A 26,116-nucleotide genomic window follows, 5' to 3' on the forward strand; every position below is an offset into this window, starting at 1 on the left:
TGTCTAATTCTTAAGAAAACTTCACTCAATCTTAATGACAGTTCCATCTCCAGTCCCTTCTCCAACTTGAGTCAAATGAATTAGAAATTACAAAAAATAACTGGATTATAAAGCTAACAAGCTAATAAAATGCAATTACAAGGGAAAAAAATAACATGCTTGTACCCTCAGAAAGGGAAGAAATAGAGACTTCAGAAAGCCTATTAGGGACTAGACTGTGATTATTGATTTTACATGGAAAGCAATCAAATTCAGTGGTAAATCCCCTTCAGAGATAATTCTGTTTGAAGAGTGGGCATGTGTAATTGTTACAACACACTTCTTGTCTGCTGTTGGCATCTAGCACAACTACATCAGCTGCTTAATTAATGAAGGCTGGCTTGGAGCTAAGTCCAAGGAATTTAAAGACTTCAGATTTAGTGAGAGTCACAAACTGCACATTTAGGTTCAGAGAAAAAGCATAGGCAATAATAGGATTGCTGACACACTCACTGGAAGATTTCAGCCTGCCAGATTGGGGTTTTCACATTTAAAACACACAGAAGTTCCCAGAGAAATCGGGCCTGTCTACAATCACAGAAAGCTTCTCTTGGAAACTGTGTGGTTGGTGATCATGGATCACCAATACACACTAAGAAATGCCCATGCTGGGGGGACAGCATACCTGACATATGGACATCTTTGCAGCTGAAGCTCAGCAGGATGAAATAGTGGACATTTCTGCCTTCTGTGGACCAGTGAACTGGAATGCAGTGCTGTCAAAATGCATGCAAATACCACAAAGGCCCAGCTGAAGAGCAGTCAGAGCAAAATGCAAAAGCCAACTCTACATCTAGCAGCTAGGAATGGGCTTTCTTTGTGTAAGCTGAAAATGAGAGAAGATAAAATTAAAGAAGGTTGTCTATTGCCTCAGGGAAGAAGGATACCTAGTCTGGTCCCACAGAACAGTCTGTCCCTGCATATTTCCCACAGCTGGTGTTACATTAAAAGCCTATGCACTCCAGGCAGCCAGACTGAAAATCCCAGTTCTTTTCACTTTATAAAGGTGAGAATCACGCTTGCTTACTTCTGGCCAGGACTTAACCTCCAGCCATGACTTACCTCCTTGGTAATGGCTTGTTTATGTAGAGGTTTTAGAGTTAGCTCTCCTCCTACTTTTGTAGTCAAGGAAGACTAAAACTCATGACCATTACTTCCCACATAAGTATTCTAATCATCAAATGATGAAACAAATGCAGGCAGGATATTAATGCCTCTGCTGCCTTTTTAATTTTAATTAAAAAAAAACAAACAACAAAAACCACAACAAAAACCTAGCCCTGTTCCACTAGGTGTATATTCTCAGAAGATGATGAAGCAGTTGGATTCCCAGAGGCTGAGGCTGGTACCCAGTGTTGTCTTTTGGTTCCTATCATAGACACCAGGGAGGAATGGCTGCCTGGGGAATCTCTTGGGGGACTTAGTTCCAAACCTCTTTCCAGAGGTCTTCAGAGGTGTCTGTCTGCATCACTGACTTTGTAGGAAATGCGGTGTTCCCTTAGGGGGCAAGGTGTCTGAAATGTATGAGGCTACAAACTTCAGCCATATTCACTTGTCTGGTGTCTGCTGTACCACAGTATGTTGAAGGGAGAATGGGGATACTGACTGATAATTTTAGACATGCAACCTATGTACCTAGTTTGGTAAAGTGGAGCTCAAAAGGAGCTGGTGGGGAAGAACAGGGTTTTCCTGAAGGTGATGTGGACCACCCAAGCAAGACTCCTCCTCTGAATTTCCTTATTTCTCTACTTACTATTTCTAAGCTACTTTGGTTAGTAGTGGCAAATATCTTAAAGCTTGCTGTTTGGATACTAGTTTCTGTAGCTTGCCACTTTCTTACGATAATATATGCAGTCCTGATGATTCAAGGGGACACTGGACATGTTGCAAATGTAATTTAAGTCTAAACTCTTCATGCTAGTCCTACTCTCAAATGAAGCCAGGTAGTTGTCTAATCACTGACCTTTGGTACTGCCATGCACCAAGTGCTTTATTGTATGAAGTACTGAAATAAAAAAAATTGTCTTGTAATATCAGCAACACAGACCTGATGAATAGTAGGAGGAAATGAAGTATTGTTTCTGGACCATGGCAATTTTTAAAAGCTACTCTTGGACTGCTGACTACGAATTGCTTGCTGACTTCAGAAGTGCCGCAACAAACTCATGCATCATTTCAGGGAAACTTTCTTCTTCTCTTAAAAAATATCCTCCTGATTTTACTTTGGTATTTATAGTGAACCAGAATCACATTGATCTGCTCATGACTTGCATCAGTTTACTCATTGGTTCATTACACAACTCGTTTTGGAGACGCAACTTCATCTTTCTCAGAGGAAAATGGGTCTTGTGTGAATTGATCCAAATGGCAGTAAAAAGCAAGCCAGGAAAATAAGATTTTGTTTTATTAGAAAAGTGTAATGTCCCCTTACCAATAATAAAAATTTAATGAAAAGCAATTAGCAGAAGAAATAATTTTCAATAAAGTCAGTAACATTCTATTAAGGCATACTTGATAGCTCAACAGAACTGTGGTTTATATTTGGTATTAAACTACATGACAAAGAAATTACAGAACTTCTGTCAGGCATAGTCTGATTTATTCACCATGAACCAGTGGCTGGTAGCATCTTTTCCATGACAGGATGTTGTGGAGGTGCACAAAGTCAAATTAGGCTGGTGATGTGACCCAAAATAAGTTTTATTCTAACCAAAAGTGTTTTGATACTCTGAGGAACATTTGTAAACCACAGGTTGAGGGTGCCAGTGGGAATTAATACTACACAGCCGACTTAAGAATTCGTAAGCTTTAGAATGGTGACCTAAGATGTGCAGTCACCCACCCAATAAAGTGAGGGTTCTCAACCTCGAGGAGTTACCTTGGGCACCATCCTGACCAAAGGGGAGAGTCCCTGACTGCAGACCTGCTGCTCCAAGGAGGATCGAGTCCATTTGCCCCCTGGCAGGACTCCATTTATACCGTCGTTGAATTTGACCTGTGGTTATATATGGTCATGTCCATGTCATATTAGCCGAGGGCTCCATCTACTAGCAACTGCGTACATGACAGCAGCATCAGGAAGGCAGCAAGGGCATGAAAGTAAGGGCATGAACATAAGGGTGCAAAAAGTATCAGCAGATTCTTTGCTTCAACAGTCAGAAAGCCCCGGTCTCTATCATGCTGGTGCACCTGCCACACAGGACTAAAATTAAACGCAAGGTTTTCTGCAGATACAAATGCCAGAAGTCTAGCAGCCTTGAAGATGTCTGTTGGATCTTAACTCTGATGATGATTAACATCCTGTGATAGAAGATAGTCATACTTTATTTTGAAGTTTCATTTATAAGTGCTGTACAAATGAATAATAAATAGACCTTTCAATTAGTGGCTTTTCCGTTGCTAGTGCCTACTGGGTTGATAGACTATCTATAATCATGGTTTATGTGCATCTGCTGATGTGCAGTCACTATCCATGAAATATTGTATTCCTGTCTGAAATAAGGGAATAATACATATTAATCACATATTACCCATTGAGAATATGTCCAATATAAAGGCATTAAGGGTGCTGAGATAGCTCTTGCTGCATGATGCTCTCCTTCAGCTAAATACCTTTGCCAAAGCTGGTAGGACTGTTTCCCTAAACCTGCTATTGCAGGCATCCCCAGTGCAGAGGGTGATCCCTTCTTATTTCAAAAAATTAATATTCTCAAAGATCACCAGGTCAAAATGAAGGGATGAAACAACAAATTAGTGTCTGTCTGATCTAAGGGGCTTCTGTATATAATTATAATATTAACCGTTTCAGTAACTAAAAACCACCCCCAAAATTCCACATGCTTTATCATTGCTCATAGAAATAAAGATTGAGAGGAGTACTAGGATAATAATTGTCTCTAATTTGGCCCACCCGCTGCCAAGAGTATTGTTAATTTAGTTCTAGGAATGAGGTGGAAAGTGAAGGAGTGTTGCATTCTCTGTTGTTGACTTCCACAGTTTGAGTGGTGCAAGTTTGAAGGGGGATTTTACTGATAGACAGCTGACGTTATCTAGGCTGCATTAAGAGGATGTTAGGATATAGGACTTTATAGTGACAGTTTCTTAGAGTAATTGAAGAGACACTAAATGACTCTTACAAAATGAAACAAGAATTGAGGGCATGGTGTACACTAGGAAGAACAGGGAAAAAGACAGAGGCTTGTCCTCTGAAGGCTTTATCCCTGGAGGGATAAAATAAAAAAGAACCAACTATCCTTCTGTGCTTCAAGAATGGTTTTAAGCTGTGGAGCAGTAAACCATTTAGTGTTTCTGTGATTTCAAGTATCTTTCTTTTCTCAGAAATTCTGAGCATCATCTTATCCCACTTTCAATGTTTTATTTCCTGTCCTGTTTGGGAAATATTTCAAATGTTATTTGGACTTGCAAATTCTACATTGAAGGTCTTGGAGAAAGAAAGAAGGATGCCAAATAATAGCTTCCATGAAAGATAAGTTATTTATCTTGTGTTACTTTGTGGAGATAGGTTAGGGAAATAGGCACTGGTTGGAAATGTCAGAGGGAGTAGGGGAAGAAGTGCCCAGGCTGGCAGAGGAGCAGTGGCACTGCCAGGAGGGCAGGAGCATGTCACTAAGATGTGTGGCATTTTGGCAGTGGAAGTGATGCTAGGGATGAAGACGTTCACTAGAACCGGGATGAGGAGGAACCCATGACGCTAACTTGGTTAACCTATCTGTCACAGTCGATGTGCCCTCTTGCTCAGCCAGAAGGAGCCAACGACCAGAGTATGGGTGACTCAGTGTAGCTGCAGAGAACAAATTTTCTGTGCCTTTTAACATGGTATAGCAGGTATTTGTTCCTGGTATCAGAAGAGGTGTTAATCACTATGCTATATCTTCACCCATAGCCCAGGCTCTGGAAGAAAGACGAAGGGGCTCCTGGCTGTGTTGTGAGAAGGAGGCAAGAGGTTCTGATGGGAGCTTAGCAAATACCAGAGAGTGCTGGGGGGCCTTGGCTGCCCTAAGAAGGATTTTCATTTCCACCAGTGGCAGGTGCTTCTGCCATTTGGCTTTTCTACGGGTTAGAAAAACTGGAGCCAAAATTCCGAGGACAACAGGACACATTTTGGGACATATTCACTTTCTTAGGTATTCTTGGATATATTACCTCATTTTAAAATATCCTGGTGGGCAAGGGAACATGTTCTACATCTAATGGAGTGTGACTGTCAGTAAATAGAAGTCCAAATTATATGAGGATCTATGAGAGGAAAGGTGAAATGGGAGCTTCTCTAATTGTAAAATGATTTCATTTTGCCTTGCTAATTATTGAAGTATGAGCTTCATGTAATTATACATGACTGGAAACAGCTCCAGCTAATGCTCGCTATGTTTGCCCAATTAAATTTTACAGCATTTTGTTTGAATACAGCTAGTTATACTCATTAATAAAGCTGTAGGTGACAATAAACATGCAGGGCTTCTGAAAGGGAGGTTATAATTTGCTCTTTCTCCTTCTTAGCCCGACTTGTTTATTCTTTGGGTAGCAAGTTGCCTTCATACTCGCTTACTGGCCACGAGGGCCCTGGGAAAGAGTGGCCACCCTGTGCAGCATGGTGGCGTGTCCTGCACATCTGTGTGCAAAAGGCACTTCTCAGCGGAAGGACCATATCCAGCACTGTCCTGTACAAGACTTGCATCCTCACGTACACACAGCCCTCGTGCATGTCATCCACTGGGAGGACCTTTCTCTCAGACAGCTTTGCCTGAGCTTGGAACAGAAAAGAAAAGAGGACAGAGCCTTTCTGAAAAAAATCCCACAAGACCAACAAAGCAAGAGTAAACAGTTACCTGAGAAAATCACATCGGATTGAATGATTCTTAAATAATTTTCTCTCCTCCCTCTGCTTCTCCATCACTTTTCCACTGACCTGAGAAGCCTCGAATGACTTCCCCCTGATACTGAAACTTTGTCAAATTAATTTGATGCTAACCTTTTTTGGCATTATCTTATTTTTCTTCAATATTTGTCCATTCTCCCATGGCTCATTTTTGTGTGTTTCTCACATCTATCCCAGTCCTCTTGTGTAGGCGGAGTATGATAGTTTTAATGTAATTTTTTTTGCAGTATCTATCTTTCTGCCTCCTCTGTCACTGAACTCGTCCCATGGTCTCATAAGTGGGAGTGCCTTCTTCACAAGTCTCTTGTTAGGTATGCATGCATACACACTCACATGGAGGTTAAAAAAGCTTTTGCTCTTTTAACCTCATTCATTCCTCCTCTGTTCAGAGTTCTGAGCTCTTTTTTTCCCGTCTTGATCCTTTAGTATAGTTCTCTTTGATATTTAGCAAGAAAGTTACTTTCTTCACCTTCATTCCTTATTGAGGCTGACTGCACAGCACACATGACCCTCTAAATACAGTGTTAAATATTAAAGTGATTAAAATTATTGAACAGAGAGAAAGCCCACACAGCACAATTCTTTAGCACTCAGACCAAAGACTCAGTGTATGCCTGATATTCACTTAATCAGCTACAAACTCAGTGAAGGAAATGAATAATTAGATTCTGATTATAAGAGTTCTTTGACTGGATTTTTTTCTTATTTCCTACTATATAAAATCTTAATATTAAGGACCAATTTTCACAGGGTTCAATCACCAGCATGTATTTACACAATTTGCCATCAGTTTGACATTACTTTAGAAATGTGTAACTGTAGGACATTTTGTCTTGGAAAAGTAGCTGGAGGTAGTTGAGTCAAGTTAATAAAAGGTATAATAAAAGCAATCTGTTCCATATCATCTTGTCCTTTCAGCTAAGACCATGCCTGCTGACCCTGTAACTCTTGAACCATGTAGTATTTTAGGTGGTCATTAGAGGCTAAGGCTGTGTCAGAGCCTGTAATCATGAGCCTTCAGTGTTACAAGGAGTGTAAGGCTAGAAGAGAGCTTGAGAGGGAGAGTGTAAAAGGAGCCTCCAGCTGCTAGCATCAACCAATAAACTGGCTTTAAACTGGTTATTCCAGAAATTGTTATATTTTAGCCCCATCCTCTTAAAAAACTCACGCTCACTGCACTCTTTGTGCTGGAGACATAGGACACAGCGTAAGCCAGTTGCGGGCAACACTTCAAATGGTGCGCACCTTACCATCCACATGGGTAATAGGTGCTCTCTAACTCCAGTTATCATGGGATGGTTCCTACAGGGATGTCTATGCTGGCGAGAACTGAAAGAATTTGGCTACGACTGGGAGAGCCAGGGAGGTGCAGGAGCCATCCACCCCAGGTTATAGGACACAAGCCAACTCTGCTCCCAAACAGCCTCGCTGTGTTCACAAGGAAGTGAGTCCAAGAAAGGAGCTCTGCTTCAAGGACAGCACCATGCAAATAGCACCATGCAAATAGCGCTGCACTGCACTGCACAGCACTGCCTGATCCCAGACCTCCATTCCTGTGCTGACCCCTGCTGCAAAATGCAGGCAGACTGGAGGGAGACTAGCTGGAGGTGTAAACAAATATCTCTGATGAATGCCATTAGTTCCAGAAAATTGTTGGAATCAAGACAATGGTGAAAGAGAAATAAAGCAAATAGCATAAGAAGCATGGGGCAAGAGGATGTGTTTTGGTTTTTTAAGTAGTAGGAAGGAATTTAGCCCCAGCTGGGAGTGGTTTTAGCAGAAGGTGGAAGACCTGAAGGGTTTAAGGGGAGCAATGGAGTGTTGCTGGACATCGATAGTCTGAAAGCTGCTTATACCAATTTCTCTAAGCTTTGTGCTGAATTTTCAACTTGAAAATTTGTCATTCAATGTATTTTTAAACAAAAATAAATGCATTTCATCCTCACTATTAACTACATTTTAATGAGTCAGCTCTCACAAAGGTCAGACATTTACAATAAGTAATTTCAAACATGCTTTATGACACTAAAATCAGCTATGTTCTCATACCTGACATGACAGGGAGGCATGGTTCAATTTCAGTTATGTTCCTGACTAACAGAATAAAGACATCAAGGATGTAAGTGCATAAGTGTTAAAAAGAATAGCAAACCACTTTTGACTGTCATTGTGCTCACATGCACAGAACTTCCCTGAGGTCATTTAAAGGAGATCCAGAAAGTAAACTTAGCCCCATTGATTTAATGGTAAGTACCCTTATCTATGCTTGCAGAGTACTGAGTATATATATTAATAAATACATATTACCGTGAAATTTCATATCAGTCTTGTTTTTTTAATACTCAGTAGATATATTATCTATAAAGTGGTAAAAATACTTACTAAGCAAAACAGGCTGTGATTAAAGAAGTCTGTGCTATTCCCTTTACTTTGGTTCTTGGTATACCCTGACTTTGGCATAGCTGATCATGCTGCTGGAGAGTATTTCACAGGCCCCAGCTGATTCATCCTCAGTTTGGCTTAAGCTGATCAGCCTTTTCCGTAATTGTTTTCTGTTTCCTTTTGCTCTAGCTCCTTCTTTATATGTTAAAGAACATGCCCCATTACACTTGATTACTGTGAACATCTTGCAGTTTCCTTTCAGAAGAAAGCAATGAAAATGTTACCTTACAAGGCAAGAATGGGAAATAAAAGGCTGTTAAAAAACAGAGAAAGGAAAGAGGCAGCAAAACCAGACTCAGTAACATAAGTACTGTGTAAAATAGGAAGAAGACTGCAATGTCATTTGAAGTTGCATTTTAGACAAATATTAATCATTTGCATTTTCAGCCTCAAACATGTAATTTCTTAATCACAGTTTTTTATGTGATTACAGCTGCAAAAATGCCAGAGGCTCAGCGTTTTTAAAATTTTGTCTTAATATTTTATTTTGTTTATTTTTTCACCTAACTATGGATAGATTTGGGGGGAATTTTAAAGATAAGAATTTGTGTTTGGTTTCAATCACTAAAATTTTTACTTTGGTGCTTTTAAGGACTGTATAAAACAAAAATGCAAAGCTTCCTGTTGAAATGTATTTTCAGTAAGACTTTTTTTGCTTGGAAGAAATGAATCCTAAATTCTTAGTCAGTTTTATCAAGAGAAGGAGTGAAGTTTATGATTTCCCTCTCAGCAAGGAAATCTGTCTATGTAAGTGTTATACATTTTTATTTTCTCTGCACATTCCTAAATTTGTGCTTTCCATTACTAGTTTCTATGCATCATATCCCTTCTGAAAAAGTACTAGATTGGTTCAAATATGCTTTTGCCCCTGAGACAAATGGTGAAGTCCTTCAGCAATTAAATAATCTTTTCACTAGTTTCAGTGTGCTGAGTCTGTTGAGTGGAGGGCAGATAAATGAGATAAGTGGAGCACACCTGGAGTATGTATGACTGGCTGCTGGCTAGAAATTAAGAGGGGCAGCACTTAAATTCTGCCCAGCTCCCAAAAACCAACCACCTTCGGATTGCAAAGACTGCATCTATGCTACCATTTTAATTTTGATCTGGAGTGTGCTTTTGAAACAATCTGATCAAGCCCATTTATGGTGTTTTTGTTCACACATTTAAGAGCAGGTTCAGAGAAATGGGTTCCTTTCAGATAAAACAGACCAGATGGTGCACTATGGGATTCCACCTCATGTGCTCCTGCCACTAATGTGCATTCAGCCTGTGGGAACTGATTACAGCTAGACTGATGTAGAAGTCCCAGAATAAGTGTAGTATTCATGTTGGGTCCTCAGCATTGTCTCCCACTCTGGTTGTTGCTCGTGTCTTACTGCTGCAGACACAGCAAAAGATAGCACTCAGTTTGTGTTCAGCAACTCAGTGAATATAAAAAAGAAAAGAGACATCCTCAATGATATATGAGTGTATATATATAAGCCTTTTTAATAATGAAAGTAGACTTATATTTTAATTCTGTAATATGGCTAATGGGGTGATTTTGCCATGGGAGTGGAGCCAGGTGAGTGAGAGGGGGTCAGAGGATTTCTACCTGAAAGACTGGTGCCATAGAAACCAAGGAATATTATCCTGAAAAAGGATAATTTGAGTTCTCATTAGATTCATTTATAGGCTGTGATTGTGAAAGCTGTCCAAAGTTTGTACAAAGTCAGCACATCGTACAAGCACAGCCTGACCTTCCCAGGAACATTTTATTCTATATGGATGATTTCCAACCTGCTATAGGTGAATTTTCTAGCAGTAAGACCTCTACTATTACACTGTCAGAAACCTTGCTACCAAAGTTAATTTTAGCTTCACAACAGTTTCCAGCTTTACATCTCACTGAATTATGATTCAAGTTCCTATTTAAACAAATCCTCTCAGTACTTTTTCATCTTCTGAAATAGATTATTCTGACTGTAGGAGAACAGACATAGCAATGCCATACCTTCCCAGGACAGTGCTGGGATATTTGTATCTAGAGTAAAGCTTGGACATCTTGCCATGGCTTATTCATGAAAATATCCAAGGTATTTTCTGGGCTATGCATGCCACAACCAGAGAAAGAAACCTCACCAGTAGTGTTGCTGGTGGGCTGGACTTCAAAAAAGAAAGGAAAGTGTATTCTTAACATGTCAGCATCATTCAAAATGAAGCAAAAGTACTAAAATCTTGCTCTAATAAACAGGAAGCTTATGTTACACCTAAAGCAAACACAAATTTTGCTGGATACAAATTTCATGAATGTGCAAGAAGTCTCTGAGGTTCTTGAATAGTTTTTAATATGAGTTGAAGCGGTTAGGCTTTGGCAATGCTGAGAAAAGGAAATGAGAAGAGATTCCATTAGAACTATCACTTTTCAAGTGTCTTAAAAGAGAAGAAATGGGAATTGGCTATAACGTGGCCTTGTGTGTTAGCATAGGTGCAATTGAAAGCAATATTATTAGCATACAAATAGATGCTGTCCAAATGCACTCTTTTGATTGGAGATAATGGCCAGGACTCTTTGCAAAAGGAGAAAAACTTATGTCCTAGTGTAGCAGAGGAAGCAAATAAGCAATTTATGCTATAAAAAACAGGCTGTTGAAGAAATGTGACTGGAAAAATGATCAATTTATAAGTAATATTTACATTGATTTGGGAAATTTTGGAATACAATTGCTTTGTTCATCAGTCCTGCTTTGTTTTCAGTTCAGGCACTTCTTTCTCTTGAAGGGTTAGATTTTGACACTGTCAGAAAAAAGAGTATCAGAGAGGTGGATCAGGATCTAAATGCTGTCCTTAAGAATTTTCTATTTTTAATTGGAAAACATTAAAAGACCTATATCCATGGCATGAAGAACACCTTCAGGTCCTCATTTCATCCACGCAAAGCCAGAGCAGCAGCACCCCAAACAACAACATGTACTGTTACTCATCTAAAAGGCAGAACCTTAAGCAAACAAGGTCCTGATTCAGCAGTTAGGATCCCTAACCTATCTTTGAAGCACTGAATTAATCATCTTCATTAACAAGTTAGGGGAACCTCTGTGGGACTTTTCAAAGGTTTAAACATTAGGCCTGAGTCTAAATATCCTGCTGAAAGCAACCTAAATGAGTTGCTAGACAGTGCTTCTTGATCAAAGCCATTTTGGTGTGAGAAAGATATTTCCACAGTTAAGCAAATTCCACAGCATGGCACTGTGCCTCTGCAGGAACTTTGCAGTGCGAAGAGAGTGCTGCTTCTGGGTGTTTACGATAAACGGTAATGTGAGCTCTATTAGGCATCCAGTTAGGGGTAAAACCATGAACTGTGTGTGAAGATCATCTGGATAATTAAATTATTAAGTAAGCATTATGTAATGTGGGGGGAGTGGGTTGTTATTAGTGCTAATATTAAATTTTGACTGCAGAAGACAGCCAGGTGCCTCTATTCCCCTCCAGGAGATGATTATCTCCTGATAAATCAAATTCCCTTCAGTGGCCTTATTGCCATTTCAGAACAGGCTATTAACAACACTGTGTAGTTTTATAATGGAAAAGATGGAGTTCAGCAGGCTGAACAGAACCTACAACAGAGCTGCATAAATTCTGTGGATCAGTTACCACCCAGAGTATTAAACAGGACTCTCCTGTTGCTTATTTGCAATGTGAATTTCCAAGGTTCACTTTCAGGGCATATTCTGGTGGGTAAATCTTTCTGAAACTTTAGTTAAGGCTAGGAAATTAGAATGGCTAGGATAGTCACCTTCTTCTTGTCCTCACCCACATCTGGTGACCCACACTGGGTTCTGTTCAAATGCAATGAGAAATTGGGCTCCTCAGGACAGCCGGGAAGTCCATAAAGCAAAGTATGAAGCTGTGCAGGGTACAGATTTCAGGGGAAAGAAACTGCCTACTTAGCCGACATCTAAGAAGAAAGCAACAGGCTTTTCTAGCCTGACAAGCATCACGCCATCAGAGTCATCCACTCTGACCTTGTCTTCCCTCCTTGTAGCTGGGGAGACCCTGGTGAATGGAGAACTATTGCAGGAGGAAGAGATGGGAGGAGGTTTCTTGCAGGATGGAGAAGGGTTTAGAGAGAGGTAGAGGTGCCTGCTTGCCCCAGAGTTATCATGTAGGTTGACAGAGGCAGCACAGCATCTATGGCACAGCCATTGCTTGCTCCCCTTCAGGGAGCTGTGCCCCCTTTCTGTCTGGGCTACCTAGTTATGCCAGGTACAGATGCCAGCAGGTACATCTCTTATTTCTGGGCAAAACTCAGGGTGTGATATATTGTGCTCCGTTGGGTATTTAATCCTGATACAAAATGCACACAGTTTGTTTGATTGTGTTTGGAAGAATATTGTTGGCCTCGGTATTTCTCTCTTCTCACCAAACAGAGAAAACCAATCTCCAAACCATTTTCATGATATAGGTTATTCTGCTCTTGTGTATTGGCATGATGTATTTATACAGTGTTATGGACTACTATCTTTGATGTTTAGTGAGTATGGGTATGCAGCTTTGCATATATATGAAATGTTACAAAATAAATGTGAAAAAAATTGTAACTACTTTAGTTTTAATTTATACTCAAAGACAAGAAGTGTGGTTTCTCTGCAGTAGTTACATTTCAGCTGTTTGAAGCCAGCTGAGAGCCAGCTGTGTGCCCACAGCCTCTCAAGGGTGTGATTATTTAATGATAAAACTAATTTTTTTTTTTCAGTGGCAGCTGATTACTATTGCAAAACTTATTTTAACATAAACGGAGGTGATGAATTTCTGAGCTGAAAGAAGGCAGGGTTGGCTACTCAGAATATTGAGCAGACTTTTCAGCAGAACTGTGGTAAGTCCCATAAAATAACACTACCTGCCAAAATGCTTGGCTGAAGTCCAAGTTATCTTATAGTGGTAAATTGTCTGCCTAGCTGAAAAAGAAAGTATTCTACTATGCCATTAACATAATAACTTTTAGTTGCATATTCCCTAAAGACAACAGTCACTCCAGGCCAAATGGGCTTTATAAACACTATATTTGACATCCTGTGAGGCCAAGACTCTGAATGAAGACATTCTCTTCACTCACATTCAGATTGTGCCAGACACGGTCCTTTAAATCATAGAATCATTTAGGTTGGAAAAAGCCTTTAAGATCATGGAGTCCAACTGTACATGAACATGAAAGCTGAGTGATACAGTAGACTCTGAATAGAGCCTTTGGAAACTGAATGGAAGTTTGAGGCAGAGGAAAAAAACATTATGAGATATAAGCCACCTGCATATTAAGGAAAGTATTTGCATAAATCATTAACTTTATACTTTTCTTTATGTTCTTTCCTGAGTGGATGCTTTCCCAAAGTTGAAAGGCCTGCCAAGGAACACCCTGTCTTCAGTATTTGGAAAGACAAAGGGAAAGAATTACATCTATTTTCTTACTTGTCACCTGCCAAACTAGATGTTATACACTAAAAAGGAGGAAAACCTGGATTTTCGATATTGTGGGATAAATTGTGTTTAAGGTAGATCCAAGAAGGACTTTTAGGGAGGATCTTCTGGCAAAATGGGGAAAATAAAGAAATCTTTCATTTTCAGTCACCTCTAAAACTTGTAGCTCTTGAGACACTTTTTTTTTTTCTCATTTCTCTTTCTATAATACAGGCATTAAATTTGAAAGAAGAAATTATAATTTAAAACCACATTTTTGTTTTTAAATTATGTATATATGGTCTTATTGAAGTAAAACATTTAATTTTGAAACCTTTTTTTGAATATTAAAAATTGGGGTTTTATTTATGCCTCTGTAGAAGTTTAGTATTTGGATAAGTTTAGTAATAATTAGAAAAAAAGTACTCCTAAACTGTATTTTCATTAGCAGAATCCACAGCAGACCAGTGGTTCCAATTGATGAAGATAACATAAGCCTAGAAAACCACTACTAGCCATAAGAATGAGTTTGTTCTGGAGGTTTTCAATCACTCTCAGTTTGGGAGACCTTGCCGTTGAGCAGCTGATGATAGCAGTACAAATTTTTAAGGACAAGTGGTATCAGCATTTTCTGTCTGATAGTTGACTAAAAACTGCAGAATTAAAATATCTACATTTTTAGTTATACTGCATGGAAAGAAGCAGTCCTTTAAAAATTATGACCAAGGGATAGAGTATGGGATATAAAGACTGTATCTGAGAGTTATTATTACCATCAGTTATTACGTAAATGATTCCCCTTGCTCACAAACACACTCACACATTTTTTCATCCCGATTTAAAACATAATTGCAGTCCTTGACAGATTGCCGTTGATTTTTTTCACAGAATGAATTAAAATATTTAAAGTAGGAAAAGATAGAAAGGAACATTATGTCCCATTAAACTAATCAAATGTACTAAAACTAACCCCTCCACCCCAAACCACCCCCTGCTGCCATCCACTGCATCAAGATGGGTTATGAATGAACAAATCCACTTGGCACTTTACAAAATGAGGTCGTGATAAGTGCATGAAAAAATAAAATCAAAGTCCTTTATAGCTGGCAGGATCCTAGCTTTGCAGCAATGAGTTTAAATCAGGGCAGCAAGATCACAAAAGTGCTTCCAAATCCTTCAAAGAGCAAATTATAGTTTTCTGTTTCCTGGCTGTCTTTTGTAGCTGTTGTGCTACTTTGTTAAAAATACTGCACCATTTTCCACAGGATGGTATAGAGGCCAATAGTATGAGTTGACTGAAAAAAAGAGATGTATCATTTGACAAGAGGGTAGGTCTAGAGGAAGCTGTAGAAGATGATGCACTGTATGTTACTTCAGAGGCAGGAAATCCCTCCTTGCTTGATGGTCAAAATCTGTGGCAGCTGACCAGTTACTCACTTGCAGTCCTCTAACATTTGGGGAGATGGCAGCAGAAGGACGCAAAATGGAGCAACATCTGTCCCTTCCTCAGGGCATCCACGCTTAGGACCTCTGTACGACTTGCTTCCCCTCCACCCTTTTTCTTACAAGATCACTTCTGCAGTTATATGTAACTCACTCTGGGACAGCAGGATGCTGGCAAGGTCCTTACGACTGAGAAAGATCCAGGGAGTGGGAATATAACTCACTGTCTTCAGAAAGTCCATTTTTATGTACTGTAGCAATTTAATTACTGTGACAGTCTATCAATGCGATAGAGCTCTTTACTGGTGGTAACTCCATGTAAATGAGGAGTGGCACATTTTCCTTTATAAATCAACATTGCAATATTTCTCTTCAGTTAGGGCTGAATGAACTGGAGCAACCTCAAGCTCTCCATGCACTGAGTTTTTGGGAAGGTAAGCTCCAATCCAGGTCTGAGCTCCGTCTTGGTCTAATGGACATACTAAACCAACAAGTTGCTTTTTAGATTGGTTGGAAGAGATTCCTCTACACACATCTAGGTACGCCTCACATCTACATTGTTCACATTATACACTATAACATTTAATCACACAGACACTGGGGTCCTAGTCTTTGGCAACTTGCTTGTTCACACATTTTGTAGACAGTGGCTTACTGTAGTAATTCTTTCCCTGAGCTCAATTGTTTAATGCTTTAAACAGTTCCCAGCTTTCTGAAAGATCTCCCAAGAAATCACCTCTGTTTCCTTTTGCTTTCCACCACACACCAATGGAGAGACATATTTACAATATTGATCTCTCCATCATATAGTGTATTGCTTAGGTCAGTGGTTTCTTATGGTCTCATGTGACCTATAGTCAGTCCTCTGTACTCAGTACAGTATAATACTCTGTCAGCCTTCAAACTATTGGAAAACGCACTTCAGATGTGATGACTAATTTTGCATAAAGAAATGGCATGATCTAATGAAACAACCTGAAAGGATCTTGTGAAGAATAATTTCAGATGTCTGCATACATTGAAGCATTAAGAAAAATGTACTTCAGTCATTTAATGTGCATACAAATTTTCAAGACTGGCTTCTAAAAATGTGATCACTCAACATATTATATCCTCTCAACTTTTAGTCTGAGTAATTCAGGTACAATTCTATTTCAGATAGCAATAAAAGAAAGAGGAACAGTTAAGAGAGGTAAAGAGAACAGAGGAAATACTGTGCTCATAGTGGTGCAGTTTTGACTGTGGCAAGAAAAGCTGGCCTCCTTTTTACCCTATGAAAGTCTAACCCTGTATTTAGAATTTTCCAAAGGAATTTTAATTATAATAAAGATTGATTCTTTCTCACGAACAGTTTGAGAAACTGTCATCTTTTTTTGCCATTGCTTGTCATCTAAGGTGATGGGATTGATGTCTCGTTGCCTTAATACAGACGCCTATTACTAGTTTAGATCTTCAAGGGGTGTTGCTGCTTGGTTTTATAAGAAGGATGCAGGTCCCCCTGGGTCCTGGGTTAAACCTGCCAACACCCGTAGATGTCTCAGACACCTGGGGGCATCCAGAATGGCATTGGGTTTGTGTGCTGAGGTCACCAAACCCCAAATTAGCTGCTTTCAAAATTCTAATTTGAAATTTCTTTTACACATTTACAGAAGCTATTGATTTTTTTCTGAATGGTTCAATATGGTGTTCAGTTTGTTGCCTCATATCTGGAAACTGTTACTTGTGCCCTGTAACTGATCTCTTAAGTAATTTTTTTTTTTCCTGCTTAATAGCTTGAGATTAAACATTATTAAATTCACTGTAAACCAGAAGTGACACGCAATTTTGGGGTGTGTTGGTTATGGAAAGAATTATCCAGCCAGGACTCAAAAAGTACATAAAGTAGCAATGGTTTGTTACATAATTTCTGGTTTGTCAGCTATGTAAATGGTTCTGTTGATCAGTTCCTAACAACCTGATTTACAAATATATGATTTTTAAAGAGCATAGACAATAAATATGAATTAGACTGATATCAGGTTCCACTGTATTGGCTGTTTGGGAAACATGACACCACAGCATGAATCATACAAATATCCAGCACCATGCTGACTGCAAAATTCACAACCAATATAAAATTAAAAGTTGGCAGTTGACACTGTTTTTAGCTAGCTTAAGCTAAAGACTGCCTTTTTGCAAGTTTTTGCATTAATGAAATTAGAGTGCCTCGTCTTTATGGGAAAAAAACTTGGGAAGAACTGCAAACACAGTAAAATGAAAATTCCCTTCTGAGAACTTTGTGTTCAGATAGTAAGGAGATGGGTAACAGCATAAAACCTTAAGTCAAATTTGAACAAATGTTCAAATATTCCCCCAGCAGACATTTACAATATTTGCAGCTAGTCATCCGTTCCCTACCAAATGCTGTGCTTAGGAAACTAAGCAACAAAGACTGTGGTAGAAAGGCTAATTAATCATACATGAGTCTCATATTAGAGGATTTTTATTAGCCCTATAAGAGCACACTAACAGCTCTACCCTACGTACACAATAAGAATATGAAATATCTACTGATTTTTTAAACTGATAACACTGGTTTATACTACAGTGAAGACACAGTCTGACATTCTCAGAGGCCATTTCCAGGTACAGTGACCAAAACTGTAAGCTCCTGAAGGGCTGTAATTTTCATAGACAATACTATTTTCATTTTATTTCTTGTAAACTGTGCTCCATGCACATACCCCATATTTTATTAAATTACCACAGAAACAAGAAAACAGTTATTGATGGGGATTAGGGAGTAATTCTGGTATTTTCATTTAATGGTCTTGGACAGTAGCTTGCTGGGCTGTCACATGCAGGTTGAGCTGCACAGAAGCATAGTGTTGGTACTTATTGTATTACTAATACCTGGATTATGAAATGATTCCTTTTTGGAAGAGATTATAAATGCACATGCCTATACCTACTAAGAATTCTGTACTGTATTGCACAGCTTTTGTGTCCTTGAAGAGCTGGTGTGTATGAGTATGTGAAGTATATGAAATCTGAAATCTTTATTAAGGTATTTAGGTTATGAGAGGAGAGCAAAATACACATGCAGTTCGTATCTCAAGCTGCGAGAGGAATTTATATGACAGTGAATAAGCTGCAGAAGGAAGTCAGCTTGGAATCTGCTGTTTTGAGAAGGTTTCAATTGTTTCAAGAAATAACCCAATTCGGTCATATTTAGTGAGAAAATGTTACACTACCTGAACCAGAATAGTTTAATGCTGGTCCATATTTTAAGAAGGAACAGTATGCACTGTGTTAGGTAGTGCTGTGTCCTTTCCAAGGCACATTTACTCCTATTTCTCCTCTTTTGGGGGTAAAAACAAGACCTTAACAATTAGACTCGAGGAATGAGTTTACAAAGGATGAAAACTAGAGGAAGAGTTGGGAAAGTGTGAGCAAGAAAGGTGGTTGGGGAGTGAGTTCCATACTTTAGCTGCTCTTTCCTTGCTTACTTCTCTGTTGATTTCTTCTATACCTGTTTAAACATTTTTTATTTTAAATTTTCCAAACTTAATTTGAGAAGGAAAGTCTATGACACAGTGTCAATGGGAGGGTATTTCTGGGAAGGTTAAGTTAATTTACATGGAAAAATGCTTCCTCTCGTAATGCAAATCAGAGAGAACGTAGCAGAAAAAGAATTCTCCTGTTATATACTAATTATAAATGAGCTTTAGTGGAAAATTTATGTGCTCATTTGAAAATGATCTCTGGTTTTTGCCTTGGAGTGCTAAATGGTAATTACAATAAAAGGTGTTCCTGCAGTGGGGCCAAATGCACGACCAAGGCTGTACTGCACAAGCCCCATGGTTTCCATAGTGTGCAACCCCTAAACATCAACTCATATTTTCCAATTAGGAGTGACTAATGGTCCTCTGTGTGTGGCAAAAAAAAAAATCAGTCATTTATCCCTGTTGGAAGCATATGAACAGAGCCATCACTAAAGCTATATTTTTTTTCTTTTTTTTAAACATTGTAGGTCTTTGCTTTAACTGAATATATATCAAGTTATTTTTCTTTATTAAAAAAAAAAAGTAATGATAAACTTTTTAGGATGATGTCTGGTATAGCATAAGGTTTAGCCTATGCAAAATTGTTGACTGCTGAGGAGAGATATGAGGAAATAAATGAAAAAATAATGCTCACTTAACTCTACATAGCTTATCATGCACAACTTGCAGCATATGAGAGGGTTAAACCAAAGGCTGGACAAGAGCTGCACTGGTTCCAGCACTGGGTGAGTGAGTCCCAACTACAGTCTGTTACAAGTATCTGAGTACCTGAGTATGGAAGCAGTATTAACTCTCTCAGAGGACATTATCTGAGCTTCGTAAGCAGAAAAATACCCTTCATGGCATTTTATATTCTGCTAGATTATTTAAACAATAGAGTTGCACATAATTGACCCCTGACTTACTTCTGTCTTTCCTTCCCTAGATGACTTTGATGATGACCCCTACATGGTGTTTGGTTCTAAGCCCCATGATGGAAGTGGCGATGTGTGACAGACCAGTTGTGAAAGAGGCATTCCCCTGGAAGGCAAGGCGTTATACAATTGTTGTAATCATAAAACCCATTCCTGACCATCAGGCCTTAAACATGAAATAGCTAATTGTGTTATTTTAATAAAATGGTTTTTACAAGGTTCAGTGGATCATGGAAAGTCATTGCAAGCACAGAAGGAAGAAAACAGATTGAGGATTTCCTCCAGGTTACACAGGAAATAGACCTTCTTAGAAATGCCAGACCCATAACCGTTAAAGATATGAAATAGCTATTACATAATATGTCTGCATTATGTACTGCTTTGCCACAAATGTTATTCCTCACAGAAGGTGTCATGTCTTGTTTATTATCTCTTTTAATAGAAAATGTCAGAGAGGTTTGTTAAGCTACTTTTTTTCAGGATGTTAAACCTAGTTTTTCCTTCATTGCAGTCTATTGGATTTCTTTTATACATTCCTGAGGATGTTTCTTTTCCCTCCCCATGATTTCCTCCTACTGAAGAATGCTAGTGCTTAGCTTCCTAGACCTCTTCCTTAGTTTATCACAACTAAATTCTACATAGCTTGAATCTAAATGAGATCATCTAAATTTCAGACGTGGTATAGGGGTTGTGCACTTTTCCTGGCTGCCATTTCACATGTTCCTGATCATTCTGCTGTGCCTCTGTTTCCTTATCCATAAAATACAGATAAAAATAATGGTCTTTGGCTTTATTTTTAAAACCAAAAGATTCCAATATGTATTGGGGAAGAATGACATGTATATATGCTTAAAATTCATTACTACATTGACTACGTGTGTGGTGCTTCATAAACCCCCCACTCACATATAAAATTCCATGCTTAGATCTTACCTGTGACATCCTGTCTCACCTCTTTACTAGTTCCTGCATGCATCTGACCCATCATCTATGCTCCTTATGGACTGAGCTGCTGCACTTTTCCCAGGATGAATCTCTATCTATATTACCCTGAAAGTATGCTTAGCTGCATCAAAATCCTTGCTTATTGGCTTCTGGTGTTTGCAGTATTTCTTGGATTAGAATCCTCAGCAGAGCTAATTAATGAAGCCTATAATAATTTATTTATATGTGGAAGTGATCAGAAAAATGTTAAATAAATGCTTAACATTATGCACTACAATGGGATTATTCAAAGTTCATCAAGTTAAACATATGCAGGATGATGGAATGACTGAGGCCACGGATTTATTCATTCAGGAGGCAGCAAAACTCACTTTAGCTGGATACTGTGTTGCCCCTAGATGTTTGGGGTTTTTTTCCTATTCAGGTGGTGGTTTTCGACCCTCTGAACTATAAAGGCTGGAGCCTCCTCAAGTGAGTAGGAGGTTCCTTCTTGCCTTACTTTCTCATGAAGAACAGTATTTTTAAACATTACAAGATTAAAAATTCAGACATTAGTATTGGTAATAAAATAGCTAAGGAATAGCTAGAGTGAAGAAAAGGAGTAGTAGATGGTAATAAGATAGGATCCATAACAGATTGGCTAAAACAATATGTAGCTAAGCAGTATGATTTTTCTAGCCTAGGTGATCTTTAAATGTATCTGTGTCAACACTTAAGTCAATTGTCCTAGAAGAGGGAACAGGCTGTGGTATCAGTGGAAGTCTGCTGCTGCATGCACTCACCAAGGACAGCACATTGACTACTAAGAGCTTGTTTCACTTGTGGTTTATAAATCACATAATCACAGCATGGTAGGGGTTGGAAGGGACCTCTGTAGATCATCTCGTCCAATCCCCCTGCTTGAGCAGGCACACCTACAGCAGTGGGCATAGGACCGCATCCAGGTGGATTTTGAATGTCTCTAGGGAAGGAGACTCCACAGCCTCCCTGGGCAGCCTGTGCCACTGCTCTGGCACCCTCACAGGAAAGAAGTTTTTTTCTCATGTTTAGCTGGAACTTCCTGTGTTCCAACTTGTGCCCATTGCCTCTTGTCCTGTCATTGGGCACCACTGAAAAGAGTCTGGCCCCATCCTCTTGACACTCACCCTTTAGATATAAACATTGATAAGATTTCCCCTCAGTCTTCTCCAGGCTAAACAAACGCAGGTCTCTCAGCCTTTCCTCATAAGGGATTTTCTCCAGTCCCCTGAACATCTTAGTAGCTCTCTGCTGGACTCTCTCCAGCAGTTTCTTGTCCTTCTTAAACCGAGGGGCCCAGAACTGGGCACAGTACTCCAGATGTGGTCTTTCCAAATGATAACCTCTCTCGACCTGCTGGCCACACTCCTTTTAATGCACCCCAGGATATTGTTGGCCTCCTTGGCCACAAAGGCACATTGTCGGTTCACGGGTCAGCTTGTTGTCCACCAGCACTCCCAGGTCCTTCTCAACAGAGCCGCTTTCCAGTAGTTCAGCCCCCAGCCTGTACCGGTGCATGGGGTTGTTCCTCCCCAGGTGCAGGGCCTTACATTTGCTTTTGTTGAATTTCATGAGTTTCCCCTCGGCCCGACTCCCCAGCCTGTCCACGTCTCATTGGATGGCAACAGAACCAATGCAATGAACCCTCAAAGGTCTGATGTTTGGAAATCTAGTTGAAAATTAATGTTTCATCCAAAAACCTAAATCAGATGATACTTGGCCAGTGCTGCTCTTTAGAGCATTTCAGTGTGTAAGTAGCTGGCTAGTTTCTTTTGCTGAGTGTCCTCTTCTGATTCAATAAGCTATAATCCTCTTTTTTAATGTGTGGACAAATCATTCACCAAAGTCTTGGCAGGAAGCTGTGATTAACTGTGCAGTTCTGCACAGCTCCAAGAGTCCCTAAAATACCTGGCTGAAGCTAGAGTCTGATACACACCAGAGGCTGCGGGAAACAAAAATGTATTTCCTAGTCTGTGACATGAACCAAATTAGCTCTCTGAAGCCAAACACCTTTGCTAGATATAGTCTGATACCCGCTGATGCCAGTAATTGCAGTTACTCCGCTAAAATAAGCAAAAATGATCATTGTCACTGCCAATCTGCTCTGGGATAGTAGCTCTCACAAACAAAGGGCTTGATACCATGGTAGCATGTGCTAATGTCACAAGATGATATGCACAGTTTCTCTGGAGGTTTCAAGCAGATATCAGACACCTGGCACATCTTCCCTGTGCAACATCTGAAGGAAGCCATTTCCTTGCTTTCCTTCTATAGTGGACTACTTATTAATGGGTTTGGGTCATACTCCACGTTATTTGGCCATATGGCAGTTTGGATACCAATGTTTTTCTCTAAAACACAGTTCTTTGCCAGACCTTTCACTTTAATTGTACGCAAGTTGTTTTAGCACAGAAAAACAGAAGGTTGAGCTGTTTTGAGCTGGTAATGCTGATAAAACACTGGAAGACTGTTTTACCTTGTTAAAAAGATCTTTGGAGACATGCTATTCTTATTTTCAGTTTAACAGCTCAGGCTTTGATGGTATATGCACTTAAAAATAAATATCTTTGGAATACCACAGAAACTGATGAGATTTTTGGAGACAATGAATGTGTCTAGCTCTGAAATTATTATTTCAGTTTGCTCAGGGAACAAAGCCTAATAAAGGTCTCCTACTGCACCATGCCAGGAGGAAAAGAAAAGCCCACGCACAGTGCACCAGATGTGCACAACTGCAGGTACAGAGTTGTGAATAAATCTTCAAGACAGGCTGCAGCACTGTATTTTTCTTCATCCCTTACAATGTGCTTAAGAAGAGTGCCTTCAAGGCACTGTGCACAGTGGAACCGGAAGAGGATGAATATATAAGTTATCCTCAGCCTGATATGCCTGTGTGGCTCTGTTCAACCTCCTCGAGCTCCTCAGCTGTCCCCACACTCAGTTCCAAAGGTGACACTGCTGCCTCATCTGCAGGGTGCTCTGCTGGCTGCTTCCTCCCAAGGACATCTCTTTCTCATGCTATTCATGGGATTCCTAAACAATGCAATTTACTACTAAATAGCTGTTTAATAGCAAATAAGCTACTGTTAAATAATTCTTAAAGTTTTTAATGGTGGGTGTGTGGGGAGGAAGAGGAGCCTTTATAAACCTTGCCAGTATGAGGTTTCACTTGCTGTTGAGATACCACAGCTGTATGCCTTACAGCCGGCTGGAGCTGCCACCATGCTCTGTTAATAAGACCAGAATAAATACCTGTTGCTTTATCCTCTGATCTAATTCTTACAGCATGATTGTCTCTAAATTTATTTTTTTTTTTACCCCAGACCTTTCTTTGTGTTAGTTGTTTGTAAAACAGAAGTGCATAGTGGAAAATCTATTCTGGAAGAAGGTTTTTAAATACTTGATAGAATGCAAGTAACAAGTAGCACCTTTTTTACTGACTTTGCCTTTCATTGTTCAGGATGGGAATGCTGCATTGTGTTGGTGTGATTTAAAAGAAGAAAGAGGAGTTTGTTTGCATGCCTTCTTTTTTTAATGTTTAATATGGAATTATGTTAGAGGTGCATATGGAAATAACTACTCTAAAATACATACTGTTATTCACTATGTGTTTGTCCTCCCTGATGTTAAAAACTATGAATATATAAAGCAGTCAATATGAATCCTACTTATTCCATACCTTCACATGTGCAGATCCGTACAGTTCAAGATCTACTACAAGGTGCTGACACCTGGTAGAAGTATCTCTCCAGTGTAAGAGTGTGTGCTTAGCTGCCTGCATGGCTTCTGTAAAACTTTGTGCTGAATCTTATGATCCTGCAGAGACATTTTTCAACATGATAATGAAATAGAAGGTGAAATGCTTGAGAAGAATTTGCTCTTGCTGACAAAAAGCAGAGATACATACATTAAAATTGTTAAAAAAATACTCTTAACTCTCCAAGTTTAGCACTAAAATTGAGTAAAGTTCAGAAAAATTTACCTAGCAGTGGTAATGCTGGATATTTACAAAAACATTGGTGACATTTTTAACACCGTTGTTGCCACTTGATGTAGAAAGGAGAAGCTATTTTGGGCCCTGTCTCAATTCAATCTCTCAGCCTTGTTTGTGGTTCAGGGAATGGGGAAGTGACAACCTGTGATGCATCTGCAGTCCACATTGCTTCTTCACATAGTCCATATCCAGCCACAATTTTTCTGCAGTTTTATTGGATAATGTTCAGTTATGCATTAATTTTGACAGATGTGCTTGAAAGACATGTTCAGATGTCAGCAGTAAAAAGACTCCTCATCCATGGCATAGCTAGTTATTAGTGACTGTTTATGTTGTCTCAGGGCTTGCTAACCAAAGAAGCTGCATAGGTTACAATAGGAGTTGAATAAGCACAAGCACTTTAGTATAAAAACCATGCTTAAACCAGTGTAACTATTAATCAGCTTGAATAGTCTTACCCAGAATAAGACCTTATAGTTAAGGCTATAGTGTTGTTTATGAGTCAAAACACATCAAAGTAATGGTACAATAAAGTGTCCTCAGCCTTCAAAAGTGCTTATATATACCGTAAGATAATTTACAGCAGAGGGTTTTCTTCCTTCTTCAAGAAAAGTTTGTAGATGGGGCTGGGGGCAGGGTTGGGAGCAGGGGCTGTACCAGTGGATGGTTAGACTAGCTGGCCTGAGTGCTCTTATACCACTTCTTTTTTGTCCCTGGTAGAAGTCTGCACCTTTTGGATAACAGCTTTATCTCAGTGTCCGGGCAGAGGGGTGGATATGCTCTGTGTGGTGGCTTGCTTGATATCTTCTTCCACTTATACTGTTGTATAACCACATTATGCCATCCTGACATCAAACACTTTGATGAAATGTAATTTGAAAAGATGGTAGACGTAATTCTGGACATAAAAATGAGATTTTTATGCATGGAATGCATATGAAATGCATAAAAATGCATTTCTAATACTAGCAATGTCTGAGAATACGGTTTAGGAAACTCCTGTGTGACAGCCATAGGAAAAGTGTGTTTGCAGTGACTTTTGTATTAATTTTCATAGGAAACATGATGAGATGCAAATGGAAAGCTGCATTTGCCAGCCAGCTTCCAGAGGCATTGCATTTTGTTGCCCTTTAGGAAATGTGTGAGAGGGAGGCATTTTCAAGTTGCTTACAATGAAGCACTTGGCACTCATATTAACGATGAAGTAGTTAAAGGCACACAAGCATTTAATGGGGTGATTCTTTCAACCAGCTCTGCTTCTGTTTTTGAAGAATTCAGTGGCATCAGGGACATCCCGGCTGCCTCAAGCCCAGTCAAGCTGTCTCCTGGGTCCTCTGTGCTAGGAGGCTTAAACTAGCAAAGAGTGATAGCACTTAGCTCTCCTGAGCTCCTTAAGGTTTCATGGAAGTAGAGGCAAAGTGACTTACAGCTCTCCTACAGCCTTTAAGCA

Source organism: Phalacrocorax aristotelis, chromosome 1, assembly GCF_949628215.1.
Source record: "Phalacrocorax aristotelis chromosome 1, bGulAri2.1, whole genome shotgun sequence".
Taxonomy (NCBI): Eukaryota; Metazoa; Chordata; class Aves; order Suliformes; family Phalacrocoracidae; genus Phalacrocorax; species Phalacrocorax aristotelis.